The sequence below is a fragment of the Lepisosteus platostomus genome, chromosome 16, assembly GCF_059453375.1.
Source record: "Lepisosteus platostomus isolate fLepPlt1 chromosome 16, fLepPlt1.hap1, whole genome shotgun sequence".
Taxonomy (NCBI): domain Eukaryota; kingdom Metazoa; phylum Chordata; class Actinopteri; order Semionotiformes; family Lepisosteidae; genus Lepisosteus; species Lepisosteus platostomus.
In genome coordinates, this window is record NC_142626.1 from 8,144,931 (window position 1) to 8,152,434 (window position 7,504).

The 7,504-nt window shown below is 41.8% G+C and overlaps 1 long non-coding RNA gene across 1 annotated transcript; it reads left to right on the forward strand.

Annotated features, from left to right (window-relative positions):
• The first annotated feature begins 1,796 nt into the window (after nucleotides 1-1,796).
• On the forward strand, nucleotides 1,797-3,057 carry LOC148646799 (uncharacterized). The gene is made up of 3 exons (XR_015927749.1): nucleotides 1,797-2,241; nucleotides 2,329-2,442; nucleotides 2,551-3,057. It is a non-coding gene; the product is annotated as an uncharacterized LOC148646799 (long non-coding RNA).
• The last annotated feature ends 4,447 nt before the right edge of the window (nucleotides 3,058-7,504 follow it).

Here is a 7,504-nt window from a genome sequence, read left to right on the forward strand (position 1 = left end):
GTTACCCGGACATGTTGTTACACCGGTTTCCTTTAAGACTGTGGTGGCGCTACTGGGTCAAGCGGCATGGTTAACGGCATATAGACCCCTGCCACAGACCAGTCGCTTTAAACTTTAAAAGCTAAGCAGTTTTAAAATACGTTTTTTTAACACTCCCAAACAGAAAACTACGCGAACTAGGATCTTTCATCGAATTAACATCCTAACAAAAGAAGTAACGTTTGCCGTAAGTGGATCATAACACAGCTTAAATTATATTAACCTTTGATTGTTGATTTCAGACGTTTTGAGCTCGTTGACCCCGTTAACATGTTGGCTCGGCGTCGCAGTTTACTTTTTGAAGGTTTGGGGTCTGCACGGAGAGGGAAAATACCGTTAGTGAAAGAATTCAACACCGCAAAATACCAAAAAATAGAAAAACTGTGGGGATTTTTATTATAGACACATTTAAATGGACATGCTAAAAGAATGTTTTATATAATACCGACTTCTTCTCTCAGGCGATCTGATAATATGCTTCGCACATCTGAATATCTGCCTGTGTCTCCACAAGGTTTTGCGGTGGTATTGTAAACCCCAAACGAGGTTTTTTAAACGTGTAGCGACTTGTCCCTTCGCCCGCGTCTGCGGAATAGACACATGCGTGTATTGGTTTGGAGAAAGTACCCCTGTGTCTTTAAGACTCACACGGTCATAAAGCGTTATTCAAAACATTGTCGTAATTACTCAACAGGGTTGGGTTGCGTGGTAACTGGTCATTTTACAGCTGTGGTTTTCGGGGCTAATGGAAATGAATGGATACACACAGTCACGACCACATTATGGAGCAACTCCCTAGTAATTTCATTATAATAATTCAAATATTATACAACGTTTTGAAACTATAGCAAACATGAGACATGCACCGTGACGTTGTAATTGTCTCACAAAAAGCCGGATATACATACCGCTGAAATTCGTGGAGTCCTCGTCTTCGTCTATCAAATCGAACAGTGTTAAGTTTGTAAATAGACTATCTTCAGACTGTTGTAATTGATCGGCGTGATCCATTCTGACGAGTTAGGCGATAACGCGAGCCTGTAAGAATAGGAATCCAGCCAAAACTTCGCCTGTTACACCGCTGGTACTTATACCCTAACCGATAAACATTCTCTTCTAAGAAACACACATGGCCCCCCATAAAACCATTAATCCTAGGTATCATTGGGTGTGCACGTACTGGTCTGTAGAAATTATTTTAAGAAACATTTTAGAAAACGTTTTAGACCGTTATAATGTTAAAATCTATATTATTTTAAGACATACAACGGTGTCTAAATTTCATAGCGGTTAAAACGTGGTGAAAATGTGCCTCGGTGTCTGTGTTTGATTCACCAACAGACCGCTAAGAATATTATCAAGCAAAATGTTTTTTATTAACGGTATAAGAAAATGTATCTATTCTTTATAGCGACGTGTTCACAAACCAAGTTTGATCTTTTGAGGTTTTATTTTTTCGCAATGCGATGTTAAGAACATTCTTGCGTGAAATACATGTGGTGCTTATTAATTAGAAAACTTTACATGAATATAAAACGTTTATAAACTTTCCCTGTGCTCAATTTTAGCCCCCCCCGACTCTGCATTCCAGAGCCTTTAACTAACCGCCACACACCGCACGTCTCCAGAACATCTCAAATTATCTCTTAATACGTGATTTTAAAACTTTAAGACCAATCCGTTAAAGTATAACGAACAACACCCCATCATTTGTTGCCTTAATACCTTAAAGACTTTTACGCTTGCGATGTGTGGAAATTTATCTCAAACATTCTAAAAAGCTGTCGCGAATGTGTTATTAAAAATAAACTGTGTCTTATTACATTATTTTAAAAACTTTAAGACCAACCCCGCATGTTTAAAATTTCTTTTCTGGGCAAACACTTCATTTGTGTTTGCGTTGTGTGTTAATACTTTTAACTTTATACTTATAATACTTTATAAACTGATATGTGAATACTTTTCGCTCTCGATAAAACAATGGGGGGGGGGGGGTCGTTTTAAAGCAACACAACCAATTGAAAAATGTCTTGTGTTATGTAGGCGTGGTTACACCATTGGCGCATATTCTTAAACGCTCCGGCCTGACAGGGTCGCAAGCGTGTCCCTGGAGCTGTCAGACACCACCCCTTGTTGGGAGCTGCGAAGATGGCTTCTTTGTGTGGAGAAACATCCGGGTCCGCTACTCTACAAAGTGAAGAGGTAGGCGGCTAAAATATTTTTTCTGATCGTGGAATTGTTGTATCGGCGCTTAGCGTATGTCATTTTAATACTTGGTCTTCTTTTTAGCAAAACCCGACCCTGCCCTCTGCACCCTGTGACATCGGCGGGGGTGTGAGTTCAGCTGGGGTACCAGATGTTGAAGAACTGCCGGGTGCTAGCGATGATACCACGCTACAAATGGTAAATATTAACGAAAAACCTTAGCTCAAAAGTGCGTTAAATGCTCGATATTTTAGGTACAAAGCATATCTATTTTGTTAAGCCTTCCTTTTCTTTTTCCTTTAATAGAATAAAGAGGATATGGACAGGTCAATCTTTAGCCTACCGGCACAACTGAATGTTTCGTGTGTATGCTTGTGTGTTCGGCCAAATGTTAATAAAGCTGATGCCCAACCAGGTTTCGCTAACGATGTCCCTAATGAGCCCGATGTTATGGCCCAGATTGTGAAAGCAGTAGTTTATTGCATCTTCAAACACTGTTTAAAGGGGGTCTTGGTTGATGACTGCCCGGCCTGTTTGATTGACCATCCCGGTCAGCGGGGTCACACATGCCTGTCTGTCGGCTACACAGATGGGTTTGAAGACGTGACGTTTGCCACTTTAGAAATTTATAAGTCTCTCAGTTTAGCCCAAATTTTATCGGCTGTTCTGTACACCGCCAGGTGTCTGGGTTCGTACACCATTACAAATGACACTGAGCGGTGCATAAAACAGTTGCTAAAAAATATAATTGAGGACCACTCCCCATACGAGCATGTACACACCACACTTGAACAGCTGGATGAAAAATTAATAGACGTGACTTTTGATGAGTTGCAAAAGCAACACTATTCTTATTTTTACAGACGCAAAAAAAAAAGATTTATGTAAAATGTGAATACAGATTTAACTCTGTACAACCACTCGACCACCCGGCCGCGGCTCACACCCCGGGATCTCGCGGCCCGCACCAGACTCCCCGCACTGCCGTAACTACCCGATTTCCTAGGGTTATAATAGAGCGCACTCAACCCCGCGGCAGACATGGTCCCCTTCCAAACCAATACACACTTTCACACACCTAAAGCGAGTGATGCGCCGCCTTGGGGCTTTGGGACCCTGAGGCTCCAGACCGACCGGCCGGGGGGAGGCGGGAGTTCCGACCCACACCATTGGCTCCTGAGGGGGCGGGGCATGCACAAATAACAACACGCCATTGGCTGGCAAGGGGGCAGGACAGCCAACCACCGCGGACAACCTTTGGCTGGAAAAGGGGTGTGGTACCTGTCAAAAGTTTGACGAAAGGTGTCGCTTTATACTACTTACACCACTATGTGAACTCCCTCGGGAGATAGAAAGGGCAACATTTTATTGTCAAATGTTCAAGATGTGTAGAGCAAGATGTTGAAATAATCTCCACATCTGTACACCAGGAATTGTTTACCATGAAGCATACCCCGCCGCCTTTGCTCTTACCCGAATCCGTTGTTCTGTCCTGACGGTGAATAGAAAATCCTCCCGGGATGATAGCAGAGTCCGGAACAGACGGGTCAAGCCAGGTCTCAGTGAACGCCAGCATGTTGCAGTTCTTGATGTCCCATTGGAAAGCAAGCCTTGCCCTCAGTTCATCCAGTTTATTGTCCAGTGACTGAACATTAGCAAGAAGTATACTCGGGAGCGGGGCGCTACTGCTGCATTGCCTCAATCTTCCCAGAACACCTGCCCATTTACCCTTCTTCCTGCGACGCCGTCTTCTTCCCATTACAGGTACAGGTGAGACACCACAGTCCATATAGTTGGCAGTTATTATTGGTGTAGATTTAACTGTGCCAATATTCGATCTTATGTTTATAAGTGTTTGCCGGTCATAACTAATCACCGAGCAAGCAGTATGTGCAGTAAGCAGTATGAAAAACAACAAAAAATAAAGAAATAGACAAGGACGAATGGGAGCTCGCAGGACGGCAGCCTTCCCTGTCAGCTCCATCTTGCAGGTAGGCTCAGGTTCTCCAGAGGTTAAAAAATGGATGGATGGATATTTAAATGATTAAAACACCTTCTGTTCCATGATTTTTCAGATACAAATCCTAGAGTTCCACCTAAGCACTGCACAGTAGTGTTTGATTTGCCTGCACAGTAGTGTTTGAACGCATTTGTTTCTTTTATTTTCTTTTTTTTAATTGACCTATTGTGAATAAGATTTATGTTAGTATTGTAACGTTGCCATAGCCAAAATGTAAATGTAGTGGCTCTCTGAAGGCACCAGTTCTGTAGGGTTTGGGCATTTACTGGGACAATTATTAATTGAAGCAGTAAATCACAAAGTTGATTCTTTTGATGGCTTTAGAATCCAACTCAAACAACGCACACACGCAGGTACTAATACACGAGGATACATTTATTAATACATAGAATATGCATATAAACCTAACATATCTTATCGAGGGGGTTATCAGAATACAAAAGATATATATTCAGTCAGTTACGAAGTGTTACACATATCAAGAGGACATACGTTTAGTATATCATTCATTTAGACCGTTTCGTAAATGAACTTGGTTATAACTTCTACATTAGATACTCAAAACAAGTACATAACTCTTAGGAATTAAATTGATATCAACTGGTTGGGATAACAGTTGAATTCTCGAGCTGTAATGCAGTGAAGTTGAATACTCATCCAATCTCTGGGGGCTCTCTGGCTCTGTGCCAGGCTGTGCTGTGCGGCTTGCGACGGTGCGCTGCTGATGCTCACTCGGCTAGTTAGTGTTGGCTTTAACTAGCAAAGTTTGTGCACAGGAGAAAAGATGACTGTGGGTCCCAGCAAGTCAGGAAGAGGACCGGTTCGTTCCTGATGAAGAGCTAGTTCTGAATAGTGATTCAGCTGTTCACAGTTCTGACCTGTTACGAGGCTTGCTGCTGGTGCTAACCTCGGGTGGATCCTCTAGTTACTCTCTGGCAACCTCCGCTCTAGACTCTTAGAACAGGAAAGTTCTGGCACTCGGACACACTGGCCATTCCGTGGTTGTCTCAGGATGGTCAGGAGGCGCGCTGCGAGAATCTCCTGCCCTTGGGAGCCTTCTGCTCCTGGGCCGTCCTGCCCTGGAATTCTCCTTTGAATTCCCTTTAGAATAGTCTCAGAAGTCCACTCTGAATCTTTCACTGAATCTTACTGAATCTCTCAGGCTCTCTGTGTTGCCTGTTTTTACCTGGAGGAACTTCAGCTCGTTGATTGGCTGAAAGTTCCATGGGCATCAGAGTCCCACGTGGGTTACTCGGCCCTACCAGTCCCTGATTGGTTGATCAAGGTGAGATATGAGTCACTTACTCCTGACACTTAGGAATGCAGTCCAGATGTCCATCTGGCACTCCCTAGACAGATAGGCGGCAATGGATGACCATTGATCATGATAGCCAGGCTTAGCTAAGTGCACCCCCCTTTGGGAGCTGTCCTAGGAAACCTTATCAAAGGAAACCTTAAATCAGCCTGCATGAATAGTTTCTCTGTGGCTGCACCACAGAGATGAACAGAGAAATGGGGCCTCATTTGGGAAGGCTCAGAACACTTAATTCTTTCTTATTAATAAGCCTCGCCGCTACACCACCCTATGTTAATACCAGGAATGGATGTTTATGAGTGACCACTTTTGAAATAATAGAAATTACTTTCACATATGTTACAGTGGCTGTTCCTAATAACATTATCCCTGCTTTTCAGTGACACCTGAAGTGTCACATACAGCAAGTGTGTGTTTAAAGTGTGTTTTTTTAACTTGTATGTTATCTAACTTGTTGTTTCCACTGCTGCTCTGTGTTCATGTTTTTGGTGATTCCTTTAATGTCTTTGTCTGGAAGCATATATGCAAATAAGCATTTTATTGCATTTGTGCTGGTGCAGTGAGGGCAGCAGCCTTCCCCTCTGTGTGCTGCTCTCAGCTTGGAGAACTTTCAGCATCTCTGCCATCAGGTCCACAGCATCGGAATTAAGCAGCAAATTCAATTGAAAGGTTTGGCACTTCGCTCACCTTAGGGCTAAAATCAATACTGTAGGAGTTCTACTTCATGACTCCACACCTCTGATCTTTAGGTAGCGGAAATTCTTTTATAGTACAGTTTGTTCTTGCCAGATGTAGTATATCCCAATATCTGGCCAGCAAGACCTGGACAAATGTTGTCTCTAAGCTCAGGCTCATCATATTAGAACACTTTTTAAACAGATACACAATTGTTAACAATAATGAATTACAGAAATCTTGTATTTTTCTTCTGTCTAGGTTCTCTATGAATTATGTCTTAATCCAGGAGAAAATTCTCATATTCTCATATCAAGCTCGATTCATGCACCACTGTTTAACTAGAACAGTTTATTTCAGACGTTCAGAAAATACTGCACCTGATTTGTTTGTCTTTACTCAAAGAGCTGTTTAAGAATGAAACAAGGTTCCCAGCTACATATATTGGTACAATACTCTGGCTTCTTTCAAGTAACAGCCATGTGAGATTCTCAAATCAATGAGATACTAGCAACCAAACAACCATGAGGTGCCCAATGGCCTCTTGTTTCCCTTTCTTTTGTTCTTAAATCCTCACAAAACAAAACACATATTTAGTGAATTTTGACAAAATCCTTTGTGGACACATTGATTTCAAAGAACATCAGTTCCAGCTCTTTGACACAGATCTGAAAAAGTCAACAGCCAACTGGTGATTTTAAGATCATTAAAGAGCAAAAGACACAAAATGAAAGCCAGTGTCAAATTTATAGCCAACCAACCTTTGGGTTGTTAGGATTTTTGTGTGGTACACACGGAATAACAGAGATACAAAAGACAGAGATACAAAGATGAGAAAAAAATCTTAACTAACACACATGTATTCAATACAAAATACAATACAATACTACATCCCAGTGAAAACAGAGATCCAGCAATTTACCAACCCATAATTTTATAACAATGTTGGGTTAATAGCATCCTACCACATTATTACTGAAGAAACATATCTTTAGGAAACATTTCTGAAATATATTTCATAATTCTAAACAAATTGTTCAGGTTTACTGTATGTTGCAGTTGCACTACAGTATGTATTAGTGATATTACTGGTCAGTAAAAAAATTCAGCCCAACAGATTCAACTCAACAGATTTCAGTTCATCTGTTGCAGTCACTGGCTGAACAGTGAGTGATCCACACTGTGACTCTTAAAGTGTTTGGAGCAGTGAGGTGGCATAGGCATGCAAAGCTCCTTCCTGTATACAAATC